We start from the raw sequence: 18,981 nt of genomic DNA on the forward strand, positions 1-18,981 counted from the left end.
TTTTCGAAATGGGGCCCCCCCCAACCCCCCTTTTTTAAATTTTTTTTTTGTTTTACCCCTTTTTTTTTACCCCCGGAGCCCAAAAAAAATATATAAATAAAAAAAATAAAAATTCGACATTTTTGTTTTCGACTTTTTGGATTCGACATTTTTGTAATTCGACATTATTGATTCGACATTATGACTGGACACCGTTAGTCACTACAGTGAGTAACTTTGTTTTACTCCTACATCCCATCCCCTTTCCGCCATACTTGAGAGAGATTCAGATAGGACATAGGAACTGGGTGGATGTAAAAACTCCCCTACTTCAAGAGGTTCTTAAGAACAGCCTGACCAAACTGAGCATCTGCTCGTGAGCTGAGGTTGAGGCAATAGTGTTTCCAAAACACTGAGGGAGAGGCCCAAGTGGCTTCCTTAGAGATAGTTTCTCAAGGAACTTATTTTTGAGAAGCTACTGCAGCAGCTTTGCCCCGCACCAGGTGTTCATGGATGCCCTTGGGTGCTTGAAGCCCCTGAACTGTGTAAGCTTCTGAAATGCAGGTGGTTGGTTATCCAGCGGGAAATAGAGGCTTTCGAGGCCTGTGATCCTTTTGGATTCCCGAATGTGACAAAAAGATGAGAGGACGTTCTGAAGTCTTTAGTTCTTTCGAAATAGAACTTGAGAGCCCTCCTAATGTCAAGGTTGTGAAGGACCCGTTCTCCGTTTGACACCAGGTCTGGAAAAAACACTGGTAAAGAAATAGACTGATTAATATGAAAGTCTGAAACAATTTTCAGAAGAAAGGATGGGTGTGTGCGAAGCACTACCTTGGCTGAAGTGATGGTGATCAGAAAGGCCACCTTCCAGGCATGCAGTTTCAGGTCCACCGTCGCCATCGGCTCAAAAGGTTTGTGACAAAGCTTGCTGAGCACTACATTGAGGTAACGTTTAGGATGAGGCGGCTTGACAGGAGGAAACAGGTGAAGAACAGCGAAATGTCATTTTATCAAGGGATTCATGAGGGTGAACAAACAAGAGCCAGTGTTAAGGTAAGCACCAATAGCAGACAAGTATATTCTACATGAATACCGGTAGATGGAAGGTTTGATATGAAAGAAAGGACGCAATCTATTCAGGTGTGTCAATGATCAAGGTGTTTTTCTAGGCACCAGTGACAGAAACAGAGCCATTTGCTCCTGTACTGAGCTTGTTTGGAGGGTTTGCGCCCTGCATGGATGTTGCATAGATTTTCCTCTGAAACATTGAGCCATTTGCTCCTGTACATTCGAGTTGTCCATTCGAATCCGAAGAACTTTGTTGGAGATACTGGGCAGAAAATCTTTCAAGACAAGGAAGATTGCTAGAAGCTGGAGGTAGTTGATATGGCGTTGCTCGTCTAGAGCAGACCATAGGTTGAAAATACCGCCAAGTGGCCCAACGTTGCCCCCCAATCGAGCAGGGATGAATCTGTTTTTAACGTGACCTGAGGAGAGGTATCCCAGAACGGCGTCCCTACCGAAAGATAGGTGAAGTCCGACCACCAGCGGAGGTCGACTGTCATTTCTGGAGACACTGGAATTAACTGAGAGTCCAGACCCATTGCCTGTGACCAGTTCTGTCTGCGTCTCATTTTCAGCCTCGCCAGAGGAAGGGCTAAGATACAGGAGGCCAATAGCCATAGGAGCTTCTGAAACCACCACGCTGACCTGTGGGTGAATTTAAGGAAAAAAGAGCATGTCTGTACTAAATCCCTCATCCTGTCTTCAGTCAGAAAAACCCTGGCACTGACCGTGGTCCATGATCGAAAACCCAAGAAAATCAGGTCCTGCAAGACCGTCATTGAAGATTTTCTCCAGATCACTGAGAGTCCCAGCTTGAACAGCAGCTGGAGTAGCAACTGCATGTGGGCTGTTGCTGTACGGGGACAGTGACTCCCTAGGAGCCAGTCATCCAACTATATAGATAGCCATGGACCCCCTGGAGCCTGAGGAAGTCTGCTAATACAGCCATCATCTTTGTCAAGACTCTTGCTGCTGAGCTCAACCCGAATGGGAGGACTCTGTATTGAAAATGTTCACCGACGACTGAAAATCAAAGGTATTTGTGGTGTTGGGGCCGTACTTGTATATGGAGGTACGCATCATGGAGGGTTACCAGTCATTTCGTCGAAAAAAAAATGGTCGAATAACAAACTGATCAAATGAAAATGATCGAAAACCAAATGGTCGACAACAGATAGAAATAATGTAAACAGGTCAATAGGTCGAAAACAAATGATCGAAAGTGAAATGGTCGACAAACGAGTGACTAATGTGACAAGCATATGCGCAAGATATAGATGGCATTAACATAGAAAAGGGTCACAGGAAAAAACATAAACACACGAGTAAAGAACCTCATATGACACCGGTGATCACAGATGACGGTTAAAAACAAACTGTCAGTACTTCATGAAAGTGACAGAGAGCACAGCTGATGAAAACATTCGCTGGTACAACGTATACGTAGATAAAACAGCGGTGAGTTACACACGTTAAATAAACAAATTGCATAGTGGTTCACACAATTTCATATTACTAATGGGGGGGTTCCCCCTAACCCCCCGTTTTTTTAATACATTTTTTATAGAAATACAAACCTTCCGAACCATTGAATAAGTAATCACACATTTTTTTCAGCACATATATATGTTCGATTTTGCATTTTTGACGTAACAAACCTATAAATACAAACTCATGTACCGAAAAACAAGTGAATTATTTAGAATAATTTTATTATTTTGCTATTTCAGATACTATTTGAGAGAGAAACATGGAATTCATAAAATCACAAAGAGGCGCCGATCAGTTAACGCATGAAGGCTACATATACAATAAAGAAAGCACAAAGCAGGAAAGAAACTACTGGAAATGTAAAGAGTACACCAAAAATAACTGCAAAGGAAGGGCGATTACGGTTGGCGAAAACATACATTTAACGTGCGAACATAACCACATGCCGGACAATACGGAGGTTTTCATAAAGAAAACACTGAACATATTAAAGGAAAATGTCGAGAAAAATACGAATGAAGCATCGACTTCTCAGGTTAACAAGGCGTATGAAAGTTTGCCACTACATATAACGGCACAGATGCCAAACACGACAACTGTAAAACGCAATATAAATCGCCAAAAGCAACAGAAAGAAAACTTACCCATGGCACCAGTAAATTATGAAAATATGGTAATACCAGAGGTATTACAGATAACTGAAAAGGGAGAGCATTTTCTATGGAAAACTTTGGAAATTAAAAAGGAAAAAATGTTAGTTTTTACTACTTTTCAAAACTTAACACATTTAGGCAATTCAAAGACTTGGCATGGGGACGCTACATTCAAAACCTGCCCAACTCCATTTCAACAATTTTATAGCGTTCACGGCACAGTAAATGAAACCGTAACACCTCTAATCTAAGTTTTAATGCCAGGAAAAACCGAAGAAATGTACAGCTGTTTATATAAATTAATACAAGAATCAATGCCTGAAAAATACCCGGAGACTATGATCATGGACTATGAACAGTGTCAAATGAACGCTTTTGCTAAAATATATCATGAGACACATATTCAAGGGTGCTTTTTTCATTTTAGTCAATCACTGTGGAAAAGAATTCAAAAATTAGGGTTAAGAACATTGTACATAGGTGATACCGAATTTCAGCACCAAATCAAACGATTATACGCATTAGCATTTGTAAGAGAGGACATGGTTACTATGTATTATGACACTTTGATTGCTTCTAGTTACTATACTAATCATGACGAACAGTTAAGCACATTACTAGACTACATGGAAAACACATGGATTGGGCAACTTACGTGACATGGAACAAGACGAAAAGGGAAATATGAAATTAAAATTTGGAATTGCTACACATCAGTCATTAAGAAAACCCCAAGAACGAACAACGTACAGGAGGGATGGCACAGCAGGATAAATAAAGAATTCAATTCACACAACCCAACATTATGGCACTTCCTTAAAAGTCTGAAAAAAGAACAAAATTTACAAGAAATAAAGGTGTCCCAGACACTGTCACTCGAAAACCGACAAATGGCAAAAAGAAAATACAGAGACCATGAAGAGAGGATATCGAGCATAGTGCAGAATTTTGAAAAAACTGAGCCAATACAATATCTTGAAACAGTAGCATATAATCTAAAATGTTAAAGAAAAATAGAATGAACTCACCAAACAGAGAACTCCGGTTCAATGCAGGAAAACATGCATCCAGAAAGCAAAAAATCCATGTAAAATCCACCGAATCCACTGATGCATCGCTCCACCGAAAAAAATTCCATGAAAAAGTGCAAGAGGAAAGCAAAAATCCAATGAAAAATCCACCAAGTCCTTTTGAACATCCATCCAGGAAACGAAACGAAAAGATGCATCCAGAAAGCAAAAAATCCATGTAAAATCCACCGAATCCACTAATGCATCGGTCCACCAACAAAAAAATTCCATGAAAAAAGTACAAGAAGAAAGCAAAAATCCAATGTAAAATCCACCAAGTCCTTTTGAACATCCACCCAGGAAAGGAAACAAAAAGATGCATCCAGAAAGTGAAAATCCAATTTAACATCCAAAGAAAGACTGTGATCCGGGAGTTGCAAAAAAAAACATCCGTTGGTGAAAAAAGCAGGTCCGTTAAAAAAACCCATCAAAAAGACGATCCGACGCAATAAAATCCAACCAGGAGAAAAAAAAAAAACATTGAAAAATCCATCTAAAAAAAAAAACAGGAAAAAAAATAATAATAATCCATAAGCAGGTCCGGAGCGCGAGCAACAGGCATCCTACAGGAACGAAGGAACTTCAAAAATGGCGTTTACGTCGCGTACGTACGACGTCATGCGTTACAAAGTTTACTAAAGTTGGATTTACAATAGCATTAAATAATAGTGAAATAGCACCATCTAGCGGTAAAAGTTGGAAACACAGTTATAACTTGTTCAGTTTAAAATTACATTGAAAATATTTATTTATTTATCAAATATCACTAAAGAATTGTATTAAGAAATAAAAATAAATAAAGAATTTACAAATACAAACTGTATTAGTGTACAATGTTTTAATTACAAATACAAACTGTATTGCTGTATAATGTTTAAAGCAATTACAAAAGCACAATACATATACATAATTACACATGTAGTTTAGTTTACTGCATTTCGACCAAAAAAAATACTAATGACCAAAATGCATTTTGAGATCATTGTAATTCGACCATATTTATTCGACCAAATTAATTTCGACCAGTTTTTATTCAACCATTTGTCTGGACACCATCATGGAGATCTACAACGCAGAGTCAGGCGTCCCTCAGAAGGGAGGAGTGGATCTGCATGGGCGTGATCTGAATCATTCTTGAGGAATGTGAAGATTAAATTCAGACAGGTCCAAAATAGTGTGCAGTCCAGCCTGTTTGGACCTCGACACTGTAAAAACGCAGAAATAGAAACCTGTGCCCTCTTCCACTGGAAAGACTCTTTCTACTGCTTCTGAACTTTGGCGCCGATACAGGGGGTCCCTGTGTGCTGTAGAGGATGACAGGATGGAGTAATTGCCAGATGGGGGATGTGGAAACCCGAACAGGCCACTGATAGAGCCCAAGGGCCCTTTGTCATGGTCTGCCACGCCTCCAGATGTAAGGCGAAATATTCCCCCAACCAGAGTTGCAAGGGACCATTGAAAACGATCATTTTGGATTTATATTGGCAGAGTGGTACTGGATCCAGTGTTGGAGGCAGTGGAATGGGAGAAAGGGGATCCGGGGTGAACCGTGAGTCACCCAGCATGGGATAAGAGGATCTGAGCCCGGAACAGGGGGATCCAAACAAAAGATTGTGGAATAAAGAGGATCTGAGCCCAGCTGAGGAGGATCAAGGGTGAAGACTGAGTCACCTGACTTGAGTACTTGGAACTTTTTGTTTGTTTTGGTACATAAGGCTCTCTGAATCAAGAGACTTTGATAACTTAAGAGACTTGGGCACAGAAGGCCCCGATGTTGGTAATGGAACTGTGTCCTTGTGCCAAAAAAGCCAAGAGTGTGCTATGCTCGAGTGAACCGCCTTGTCCTGTGCTGAAAGTGCAGGGAAGGGAGGCCAACTGCCTGAACATCCTGATTTATCATTTTGTGAACACTTCTTTATTGTTCATGAACATTATCCCACACTATTTGCATTTAGCTTTAAGGATTGGCAATAGGTTTTTTAATATAGGCCCTTTCATTTTGACGAGACTCCACTAGGACTGTGTTATTATTATTTGATGGTCGTAGCTTGCTCCCATCTGTAGTTTTAGGATTAGATAGACGTTTATCAGTTCAATAAACAACCTTGAACTGTGATCACATGTGTCTGTCTTACCTTGATACCATGCCTTCCTTACAAGGGTCACTGCAGTGTCTACAGTGGAAGAAGGAAGAGAGCATCTAGTAAGGAGAATCTCCTCGGATGCCTGTAGTTTGTAACGGGAATCAATCTGTTTGTTTATGTATTTATGTGTTGACCCGTATGTGGTTTATCCCACACCTCGCAGGCTTCTGCCGAAATGTCCTTTTGAAGAAAAAGGCCTGACTGCTTATGTGACTTCAAAGTAAGGGCCTCCGAGAGAACCCCTGCCTGTAGTGCTGGGGGATCAGGAGTAGGAATGTCCAGAAAAGTCATCTGATCCAGCACCCTATCATGAAACGCCCTGATGGAAGAAGGTAGATCCTCACTGTCTTTGTGGACATCCAGTGCATTGCTTTTGGCGTGATCATCAGTAGGCATTGAGAATTTGTGGCACAGCAAGTGCAAGCTCAGGCTCCTTTGGCTCCGGAGGCCTCTCAACTGGAGGAGGTGGTGGGGGAGGAGGCATTTCCACTGGCCTGGGAGGAGGCAGCAGAGGTAGCATCTCCTCTGGATCAGGAGAATCTGGTGGTCTGGGGAAAATCTACTGAATAGGTCCTTAAAGTATGCCTTCACAGGGTCTGAATGAATCAGGTTCTGGAAACGACTGAAGAAAGCCGCCTCTGAAGACGGTCTTGGCTGTGAATTAGGGACTGGATGATCAAGCAGGCTGTGCTTCTACAAATCTGTTGAGAATGGTTCTCAAGAAGGTCCCACCCTCCAAGGGTCCACATATTACAGCAGAGCTAATGTTGGGGGAAGCAATAACATTGGCGGAAGCAGCATTCTTGTATACAAAACAGTTACCACTCCGGATCTAGCCAACTCCCTTCTCACTCCACTCCCAGCACTTTCCCTCCAGGAAGGCTCCCCAATCAAACTCTTCGACCTCTGGCTCTCGAATGCCCTTGCACCGCTCACACCAATGAAACAGCCCTCTCCGAGATCAGACCCCACGCCCAGGTGGTACACCGCCAACCTAAAATTGCTAAAAACCCTCAAGCTCTGTCTGGAACGGACCTGAAGAACCAACCAAACCGCCCCGAACAAATCCGCCCTAGCAAGACTAACAAGGGCATACAGATTGCAAATCATGAAAACCAATAAAGCATTCTATGGGAACAGAATCATAAAATCTAGAATTCCAAGCAAGGAACTGCATAGAATAATTTCTGAATTCAATTCTCCGAGCTGCTCTTCCCCCCCTCCACTCAACTCCCAATCCCTATGCAATGCCTTATCAGAACACTTCCACAACGTCGCTATCGGCAGACACTCGGACGTCATCTCTAAATTAGAAATAATGCCCCCACCCATTACCCATCTACAGCCCACCCCCTGTCTAAACCCCCTCCTGATACAAACATTTGCCTCTTTCTCTCCAAGCTCACACCAGGAGTTCCTCTCGCTCCTAGCACAAAGCCACCCATGAGGTTCCCCCGAGGACCCCTGAACACCCAACCTCCTCAAAAACATCCTAGCCTCAACCTGTGCAGGCAATATTGCACACTCAATCCTCAACCACTCCCTAAAACCGGGAACCTTCCCAGAAGCCTTAAAAACCTCCTACATCAAAGCGCTCCTCACAAAACCTACGCTCGACCCACTCCTCCCCAGAACTACCGGCCCATCTTCAACACCCACTTCATGGCCAAACTCATGGACCACACAGCATACAAGCAGCTCAGCAATTTCACTGAAGCCAATAACCTCATGGACCCTGCCCAATCGGGCTTCAGACCGCTCAGAGGAACGTAGTCCTCCCTAGTGTTCATCTGGGACGACCTAAAAAGAACAGCGGGCACAGAAGTTGGCGCTGTACTCATTCTCCTTCACCTCTCTGCCGCCTTAAATACCATCGACCACACCATTCCCCTAGACAGGCTATACTCTTTAGCAATCAAAGACACTGCCCTCTCTTGTAACCCATCTTTCATCTCTAATCGCTCATAAATCATGCTCCTCCACCCTTTCACCTCTGCTTCACGACTGGTATCAAAAGGTGTCCCACACAGAGAGTCCCTATATCCCCTCCTCTTCAACATCTGTCTGAACCCACTCCCCTCACACAACAACCAGATCATCCTTAAAATCCCAAAATCACCAGGCTCCAACTGTCCAGATCTGTCATCATGCCACTCGGATATTGACTACTGGATGATGACCACCCACCTCATCCTCAATCCTGGGAAAACGGAAATCCTAGTCTGTAGGAAAACAGCCCTCCTTCCCTGACCTCAATCGCTAGGTACCCCCCATTTCCCCCGGCAACCTCCGCCTCAATGAAAAACCTTGGATGCACACTGGAATCTGATTTATCCCTTTCCCAACACATCAACTCCGTATCCAGAACCTGTTTCTTCCATCTATACATCCTAAGGTGTATCTTCACATACCTCACCTATCCTCACTGTTTCTCTACCATCCTCTCCCGCTTAGACTATGCAAACTGCATATACCTAGGCGCACCAGCGTTTCAGCTAAGGAAACTGCAAAGAATCTGAAATGCTGCAGCCGGCCTGTTCATTATCTTCCCTCTCAGAGAACACATCAGCCCTACACTAAGAGTCCTCAATTGGCTCCCTATTGGTCAGCGAACTACCTTTAAAGCCACATGCATCACTCACCATGCCAATCACAACACCTGCCTGGAATTCCTCCAAGACAAAGTCACTCACTACCACCCTCTCAAGGACACTCAGATCTGTCCCACAATACAACTCCACCAGACTGGGGGTATCCTCCTTCTCCGTCCAAGCGCCACTCCTCTGGAACTCTCTGCCCCTGCACATCTGCAACATTGACAATCACTTGGCATTCAGAAAGGCCATCAAAACCTGTCTCTTCCCTTCCTCCTCTTAAAACCCCCCTAGCACTCTATATTGTTGATATGTGCACAGAAACACGGGCCCAAACCTAACACACCTACACACCCAAACCTCCATGGATGCCAGCGCATTCACAGTGGCACAGCATGACTAACTTTGCGAACTCCCCAACCCACAGACGATCGTACATCACCCCTCTCCCCATCCATCTGGACCCCTCTCCCACTGCTCAGACTTTCAATCTAGGGAGACCACAACTGGCGAGACCAGCCAATCGCCTTGGACCTAGAAAAACGACAACCAGGTTTACGGCATGTTTACCTTGCACTTCGTCTGGACACAGGCAGCAGGCAGAACCACCCATCCATGCAATCTAGAATGCCGCTATGGCTATGCAATTCCAGTCTAGCAGCTTGCATAGCCATCCACACTGAAACCCCTGACATACCTCAACACCTCTGCCGTTAGTATACATCGACAACCCATGAAAGATTTTGGTCTAGCTGAGCACACACCGAATCTCCGGCACTAGCACTCTATCCTAAAACACCAACAGCACCGGCCCATGTGCCTGACCTCTGGGCTGCTTACTGGAGCCTAACCAGCCCACCCAATTCCTAACCTGGCAAAATGCACACATGCATCTTTAAGATAACTCTTAGAATCTCCCACACATGGACTACGGTCACTGAGGGTGTCCCAACCACAAAGCGCATTAACACCATACAAATGGGAAAAGGGCGCTATATGAATGACGAATACAATACAATATATAATAGGATGGCATTCCAGGCGTAGCACATGCAACCCCAGGCCACTCCCTGGACATGCCTATGCGGCAAAGATTTGGGCCTGCATCTAGACCCGACGCCACTGAGGGTGCTGACAAAATGGCCAACCCTGAAGGGGCCGACAAAATGGCCAACACAGTAGACACTGGTTGAGGTGCCATTTTTAGACCCACTCTTGTGACTTGCGTCACAGGTCTGCCAGAAGCCATCATAGATTTGGCTGATATTTTAGGAGACTTGACTTGATCTTTAGCCCTCCTTCAGTGATCCTCAGCAGAGCCGGTAATGAAAGACTTTGGACGTTTGTCCAACGTCTGTGCTCCCTCAGACTTCCTGTGCAATGTTTATCCCTTTTGAGGGGAACCTCAGAACTTGATCCGGTCTTATTAACCCCGGAACATGGATCCTCAGCTTTAGCCACTTTCAGGGGAAGCTCAGGAGATACCCTGGTACAATTAGCCCCCCAGCAGGGAAGCCTTGAAAGAGACCACAGTAATTTTAGCCTCCAGCGGGGAAACCTTGGGACAGGCCCTGGTACTTTTAGCCCCCACAGGGGGAACCTCAGGAGAGACCCCAGTACTTTTAACTGCCAGAGGAGGAACCTTGGTAGATACTACGGTATGGAGTTTAGGCCCTGCTTGGGGTACCTCAGGGCGAACCCTGGTGACGCTAGAGCTGGAAATGACTCCTCCCAGAACCTGATGACCCTGCAAAGGAGTCTCTCGGCCGGTAGGTGTACCGCAGGACGGCTATGGAAGACCTCTTCTCACCTGATAAGCCTTCTTTCGAGTGCGCAGACTGAGAGGGAATCGCTATCGAAGCACGTGTCCCAACAGTGATCCAGGCCCAGGCACTCGAGGCAAAGAATGTGGGGTCTACTGCCACACAGTGACGCCCGCAGAAAGTACACAAGGTTAACCCTTTGTGCTGCAGCATAGGCAGATGAAACGTATATGACCACAGTTCTGGGTTAGGAAGACCAATTTGAAGGACAAAAACAGGAAAAAAATAATCCCTACGTTGCTAAGTGCCTCCGATCCTGCCCGTGGGGAGAAAAGGACTGAAGGCGATGCACTGGGCAGGGTTCAGTAAGGCGGGGCTGAAGCCATGCGCAATGGCCCCACATAAAAATAAAAGGGCAATATTTTTGATGCTATCAAAAAGTGCTCCGGTCCCGTCCCGAAGGATGCAAAAGTATGGAGGAAAGGAACGGTTGTCATGAGATGAAAAAGACAGTAAATATGGCAAGGGAAATGTGCACAAAACCACACAGTGAATAGCTTTGAGTCAAACATACACACACTCAGGCAACAACAACCAAGCATGTTCACTAAAACCCAGGATGTGCAAGTAGAGCATGATGAGAATACAAATATATGAAAAGGGATGTGGGGTAAGCACTTAGAAGCTCCTTATGATTACAAAGTCTGCAAGCTCCTCACCCACAATTGCAGTTACAGGTACTGTCAGAGCAAGGCCTGCATACCGGACAATCAATGACAGAATCTGTGAGCTAACACCCTTGAAGGTATTGTATAAGGTAACTTAAAGGCAATACTCACAAGGACGAGAAATACCACCTGAAATGTCAACAAAGCCCACAAACCCTGTTGGTCAAACAGGAACCCACAGGGGGGCGCTGTTGCGCACACTGTCTGATGCAGCACAGTGCGTAAGATCAGTGGAAGGCTGAGGCCAAGAAGGTAAAAACTCATCAAATATAGCCCGGATTTTGGCGAAAATAACAAGGAAGGCGTCTGAAGTACTTCTACATATCCAAGCAAAAAAAGCAGCAAAATTGGATCTAGGAGCTAAGAGATATTCTCTGGGACGAGTGGTGCCCCGTGTGATGTGCTACCTCGGCCCTGGAAGGCGTAAGAATCCCTGCAGACGAAGACCAAGCACAGACACCGAACCCACTCCCAGCACCACCCCCCGCGCTCATAGCCAGTTGAGCCGCAGAGACATTGTCACAGGCAGCCAGGAACAAAATGAAAATCTCCTAGTCCATGCAAAACCGCTGGCGCTCCGGTTGGAACCTTCGAGCGCTAGCGTACCGAGGGGCTGGCTGCTCCAGAACACGGAGGAGCTGCATCACGGACCGCGAGCCCAAGCTTGCCTGATAAGCAACGCGCAATGTGTCAGGCCGACCCGGCTTGGACGCCCGCATCTGGCGGGACACAAGTACATTAAAGGAATTAGGGCTACAACGAGGAGCTGGGGAGTGCACACCGGCCTTGAGAAGGGCTGAAACCCAATTGGGCGGGGAGGACACACCCACCCTGCAGCATAATACGCACACTAGCGCAGTGATTATGCGACAACCACGAGGCCCCTAAGCTTATAAGACTTTTTTTCAAACATTGGGCGCTAGCACGCATAAGAGACCGGAAGGAAAGGGTACACTTGGGCATCAGAGGGGACATACTGTGCACCCAACCTACAGGAGCCTGCATGCCTGAACCACAGGCAGACTGACCCATGTATTGTAAAGCTGGGAATCCAGAGCACGTATGTTTGAATAGCCTAAGGCTGATTAACAGCTGTGCCACCAGGCACCACACCCCAAAACAAAGGCCCAGGAAGATAGGGTCGTCACCCTGATACACCGAACAAGTTAGGTCAGTTCCAGCAGAAATACAACACAACTGACACTGCAGTGTAACACGCTTTACCTCCCTTACCCTGACACCACGCAACACCAGGGGAGAAGATTACATGACTCAACTCGGCCCTAAATAGCACTGGAAACGCGAAGACACAGAGGACATGAAGGAACAGTGTGGACGCAGACAAGCCCAATGAAACGGGCGCCTAGTGGACGCACCGGAACTGTGGTTCCCTGATAGCCAACACTAGCCAGCCCAAATAGTTGGCCCAGTCAACAGAGAAAGAGTTACAAAATCACAGAGAACCCCGCCATAGGAAGGAGAACTGATATACCAACGCCAGAGGTCGAGGTGTGACTCCTCAGGAAACACTGAAGCTACTGTGAGGTCTGCCGGTTCTACATAGCAGTAGCCCAGTAATGACCTTAACATCCTAGATGCTCAACAAGGAAATAGTTACATTATTGAGACAGATCATAAGCACAAGGCAAGTGGGGACGGTCGTGCTCCAACATCACCAGTGACAGTCATGAATCAGAAAAACCCTGCTACCTAAACTCAAGGCAATACTCACAGCCACACAATTTACGGCAGACAAGCCTAATTTTACAAGGATTGTGACAGAGGTGTCCCACAGCATACACTGGTCACTCGTCCGACATTGGGAGTAGCATCAATAAAACCGACTGGAACAAAACAGAGTACAATGCCCAAAGGGGCAGGCCCTAAGAAGGGAAAAGGTGCTATAGACAAGTTCACAACAATTGTTAACAAGGCAAGCACCATGAGCAATGCAAACACCGAACTGTCCCACCCACATCCACGTCACCGGCAACTACTATGGACCCCCAGGCGGAATTTGCATTGATGCAACAAGGCTTCGCCGCCCTGAATGATAGACTGGATCTGATCAATACGAATGTAACGACCATCAGAATCCAACTCGAAAAAGCCACCAATCGCATCACGGAAGCTGAGACACGAATCAGCACAACAGAGGACACACTTGAAACACTGCGCAACATGGTAACGGAGATGGCCAAAGATCTGGGAATAGTAAAGCTCAAGTGTGAGGACTTGGAAGCCAGGTCACGCTGTAACAATGTACGCATAGTGGGGGTACCGGAAGAAGCGCTCAAAGGTCCTAGGGACTTGCAGTGGAGTAATTGCTCAAAGAGCTGCTTGGGGATCCGGGATGGTCTTCCATGTTTGTTGTAGAAAGGGCACACAGGTCTCTCACGCCGCGTCCCAAACCAGGTGCACATCCCAGACCGATCATTGTAAAACTGATGAATTATAGGGACAGGGATCTGGTCTTCAGGCTGCTAGAAACAAAAAGGAACTGAGGCTAGGATCAATTGTGATTCAGATCTTCCCGGATTATATGCTAGCGGTTCAACAAGAAAGGCGTTCTTTTACTGCTGTCAAGAAAATGCTCAGCGAGCGGAAAGTTCCCTATGCAGTGCTATACCCAGCTAGACTCCGTCTGCAACACAACAATAGGACATAATTCTTCACCTTTCCAAAGGAGGCTTCTAGCTTTGTGGAGGCAAATATTCCAGCACTGCCCAAGCCGACACCAAGCCCCAAGGATAACGGCAGAAACACATCACTGACGCATGGTCAAGATTGATGAAACAGTAGTACAGATGACGACACAAGGAACAATGGATGTGAGGCTGCATTGGTGTCTATGATAGATTGCTAGACAAATAAATCATATGATGCCTCAAGTTTTAGTGTGTGTTCTAGAGATGAAACAAGTAAAGGAATTACGAGGGCAGACATGTTATGGACTTTGGCCTCAGCCTCCACAGTAGTGAGCCCCCAATGCGGGTGCATGAACTACAGGGGCCACCTAGAAAAGACGGGGACAGTGGGGAGGTGGGAAATGACATAGTTGAAGTTCGGGGAACTAGGAAGGTGGGGAAGGGGGGAAGGGATGTTAGTTGTGGAATTAAGTTAAAAATGCACAATTTTCGCACTTTCCCTGGAGCCTCTGGCACAAAATCTCAGAGACGACTCCCGAATAGAGGGAATACGGCTGGGAGGGACCGAATACAAAGCAGCGTTGTACGCTGATGACATCCTTCTACATCTAACCAGACCTATGACCTCAATCCCTCATGCCATAGCCCTAATAGAAGAATACGGTTGGTTCTCTGGATTCAAAGTGAATATGTCTAAGTCCATCCTCTTTCCCCTCCAAGGTGCCCCGGTTGAAAATGAGGCAAAGTTCCTCTCCCTTGGGCTTAAAATAGAACACATGACATTACAATACCTAGGTATAAAGATTACTAGAACCCTAGGTGACCTCTACGAGGCCAACCTCCCCCCGCTTCTCCGAAGCTTTGAAAGAGATCTCGAGAAATGGAGTAAACTGACGATCTCATGGCTGGGGCGTATTAATGCCGTCAAGATGGTGTGCCTCCCTCGCTTTCTATACCCCTTCCAGATGCTACCGATCGTGATACCCAATCAATTCTTTGTCGAGGCCCGAAGGACCATGTTGCGGTTCATCTGGCAGGGGAAGAGACCGAGGATCTCATATGACACGCTTATTCTCCCCACAGAAAGAGGAGGGGTGGGTCTTCCTGATCTAAGGAATTATTATAAGGCTACCCAGTTGCGCGTCCTAATCCCACACCTTAGGCACCACAAACACCTGCAATGGGTCCAGATGGATAACCACTATATGTCCCCCGCCACAGTGGCAGAATGGCTTTGGTCCCCATACCAATGGGTGCAGAGGAAAATCAGAAAACATCCCATATTGACTACTATATGGAACATATGGCGCACCGGGAAAGAGATGCGAGAAGTCACCACCTGGCCATCCCCGCTCAGTCACCTGTGGTCTCCTGGCGTAAATGACCATATTCCGAACCTGGAGCGATTCCAGTCATGGTACGAAGCGGGCCTCGAAAGGGTAGGACAACTTCAGAGAAAAGACTCGTTCATTACACTACCGGACCTGACAACGGCGCTGGGGATAGGTACCTTATCGACGTTTCACTTTATCCAGCTAAAAGGGGTGTTGACAAAACCTGAATGGAGAGTAAAATTGAGAAGAGACCTCACCGCCTTTGAGAAACTTCTGGACTCCAGATCAGAAATGAAAGGCCTCATATCCGTGATGTACCAAACACTTTTAGCAGCAGTAGGTGGCAACACTGAACCCCTCAGAGCCAGATGGGAAAAAGACTTTGGCGAAGAGATACTCCCCGACCAATGGGACCTGATGTGCAGAGCCGCACCCAAATCCTCCATCTCCAGCCAGTACAAACTTCATGCAATAAAGCTCCAACATAGATGGCATTATGACCCACTTCGACTCTCTAAAATGTCCCAATCCATGAGCCCGAAATGCTGGAGGAGGTGTGGAGAAAATGCCAACTATTGGCACATGTGGTGGGGCTGCCCGCACATCAAAGTGTTCTGGACTGAGGTTTTGGGATGGATTAAGGAGATAGATGACATTCACAGGGAACTCGACCCACACCTTGTTTTGTTCGGCCTTGAAAGAGACGAGGAAGAGTGGCTCCGGGTGAAAGGCCTGGCCCCCCAGCTGTTGTTGGTGGCAAGAGCCCTCATAGCGACCAAATGGAAGTCTCCCCTGATCCCAGGGAAGGCCGAGTGGATCAAAATCGCTACAAACATTTATGTGATGGAAACGATCACCGCCTCCTTGCACAATAAATCTGCGAAATGTGAAACCCTATGGATGGACTTCAAGAACACGTATATCTCACCCCCTTCTGCCCCCCAATCAGAGGAGCCTCAAAGCCCGACTGAATGATGCCATGCCCAAAGGACAATACAAAATACAAACAGCAAGTCACCTAAGTCCGGCTGCCAATATCTTGCAATGCTTAGCCCTGTGCCAACCGCACGATACCGATTCCAATGTTTGATGATTGTATTTGTGACGTACAACAAACCAAGTGGGGGGGGGAGGGTGGGAAGGAAGTACGGCAAACAGCCAATGAAACATACTCAGGTAACTGGAACTGTCGCACGACTAAAAGACTCTTGGTATATTGTTTTGATTTGCATCTCGTGCCCGACTTGCCCCCCTGAGGGATGTGCAACCGTGTTTAAGCAATGTTTGCATTTTTCTGTTATTTGTAAAACCAATAAAAATAAAATTTAAAAAAAAAAAAAAATGCACAATTATGATTAGAATGTACTCGTGAGAACCTTATGGGACAAAATGTATCTGGTGGAGAGTGATGTCAACAATGGCTAGGAAGGATCCAAATGGAATCACACTATTAAGCTGGAATGTGCGAGGTCTGGGGATACCAGTGAAAAGGAGGAAAATGATGGCATACATTAACAGGTTGGTGGCCCAAATTGTATACCTTCAAGAGACCCACCTACTGGGACACCAAGCCGAAAAGATAGCACCAGGGTGGGGGAACCACCGCTTTTACACATCCTACTCTAGTAGAGCCAGGGGAGTATTGACACTGATTCATAGATCAATACCGTTTATACACTATTCCACAGAAAGTGATCCAGAGGGACGTTATGTGATAGTCAACGGAAAACTGGCAGAGGGGGAAGTACTGCTTATGAATATATATGGCCCGAATATAGATGACCCTGAATTCTATTCAGGGCTGTTTCGGAGATGTACCAAATATTGCACGGCACATATAATTATCGGGGGTGATTTTAATACAATGCTCGATACTCAATTAGACTGCACGCCCGACACCCCCAGAACACTCACTAATGCAGCCCGTATGATAAATACCCACATAACAGATCTGGGACTACGCGATGCATGGCGATCCCTACATGGATCACAACGTGCTTATAACTTTTATTTGGTGTGCACGACATGTACTCAAGGATTGATATCTGGTTATTTTCACAAAGAGCCCTAAATTGGGTGACAGAGTAAAAGATACACAATAGGACAATGTCAGACCACTCACCAATTCTGATAACCATGCATATTCCCAAAGTTTCCCCAAATAGACCCCTGTGGAGGTTCAAAGCAGCTGCACTGGCTGACCAAGTGTACAAAACCAGCATGATCCAACACATCAGTGAATATTTTGAGAATAATGACGGCACGGTGACAAGCCAGGCAACGCTATAGCAGGCCTTTAAAGTATATATTAGAGGCATAGCTATGTCACCGGAACTAGGGGTACTCAAAGATATTCGTAGGGAACTGGAGATTCGGGAAGGAGATATTGCTAAATTACAAGAAACGTACACCACAAATTCCACAGCACAGACTAAGCTGGATATTAAGACCCAATTGGAGGAATATAGAGCAGTGGCGGATCGAGAGATTCGCTATTTTGGCAAACCTGCCGCAGCAAGGCGATATGGGAAACAAGAGCGGCCCGGCAAGCTCCTGGCGCAGAAGGTAAGAGGAGAGCGAGGGAGCACTATCATTCCTTGTATAATACAACCAGATGGGATAGTGGTGAAAGAGATAGAAAAAGTCTTTTATGACTTTTACTCCTCGCTGTATTAGCCCCAGAGTGTAGCCACAAAGGGAGAAATAGATAGCCAAAGACAAAGGAAGGGTTGGAATTCCTGCTTACACAGGCTGAGATAGCAGAAGCCATCAAATCCTTACCAAGTGGGAAGGCATTGGGTTTCGGCGGCCTTGGAGCCGAGTTTTATAAAGGATTTGCAGAAATCTTGATAGCATGGCTTCACTCTATTTGGATTGAAGCCCTGTGAATATGCACACTCCCCGAAAAGGACCCGGGAAGTGATTTTAACACCACTTCTAAAACCTGGGAAGAGACCCGAAGACTGCAGATCTTATAGACCGCTCTCATTGATAAATACAGATGCGAAAATATTTGCGAAAATCCTTGCTACACGCCTGTCCCCCTTGATGGTTAATGAAGACCAGCCAGGTTTTGTGATGGGCAGATCCACGGCAACAAACATCCGCCGATGCTATAATATACTAGCCTTGATCCCCAAGGACATGCAAGGGGTAGCACTAGCATAAGACCTGCAGAAGGCTTTCGAAACAGTCTACTGGCCATTGCTATTCAGGGTCCTGAATAATTATGGATTTGGACCAAATTTTATAAATTGGGTTAGCATATTGTGTACACAACCATATGCAAGAGTATGCGTTAACGGGACACTATCAGCGATACTAGAGTTGGCAGGAGGCACCCGCCAGTGTTGCCCGCTATCACCCCTTCAGTTTACATTAGTCATAGAACCACTTGCAGACCTATTAAGGGCCAGACACAGCAGGGCAGGGATACCTCTAGCGTACAATATGGAGATTATCACCTTGTACGCTGACGATATAATGTTATATTTGAGGGAACCAGAAATCAC

The sequence above is a fragment of the Ambystoma mexicanum genome, chromosome 14 (genome assembly GCF_040938575.1).
Source record: "Ambystoma mexicanum isolate Mex_15411 chromosome 14, UKY_AmexF1_1, whole genome shotgun sequence".
NCBI classification, from domain to species: Eukaryota; Metazoa; Chordata; class Amphibia; order Caudata; family Ambystomatidae; genus Ambystoma; species Ambystoma mexicanum.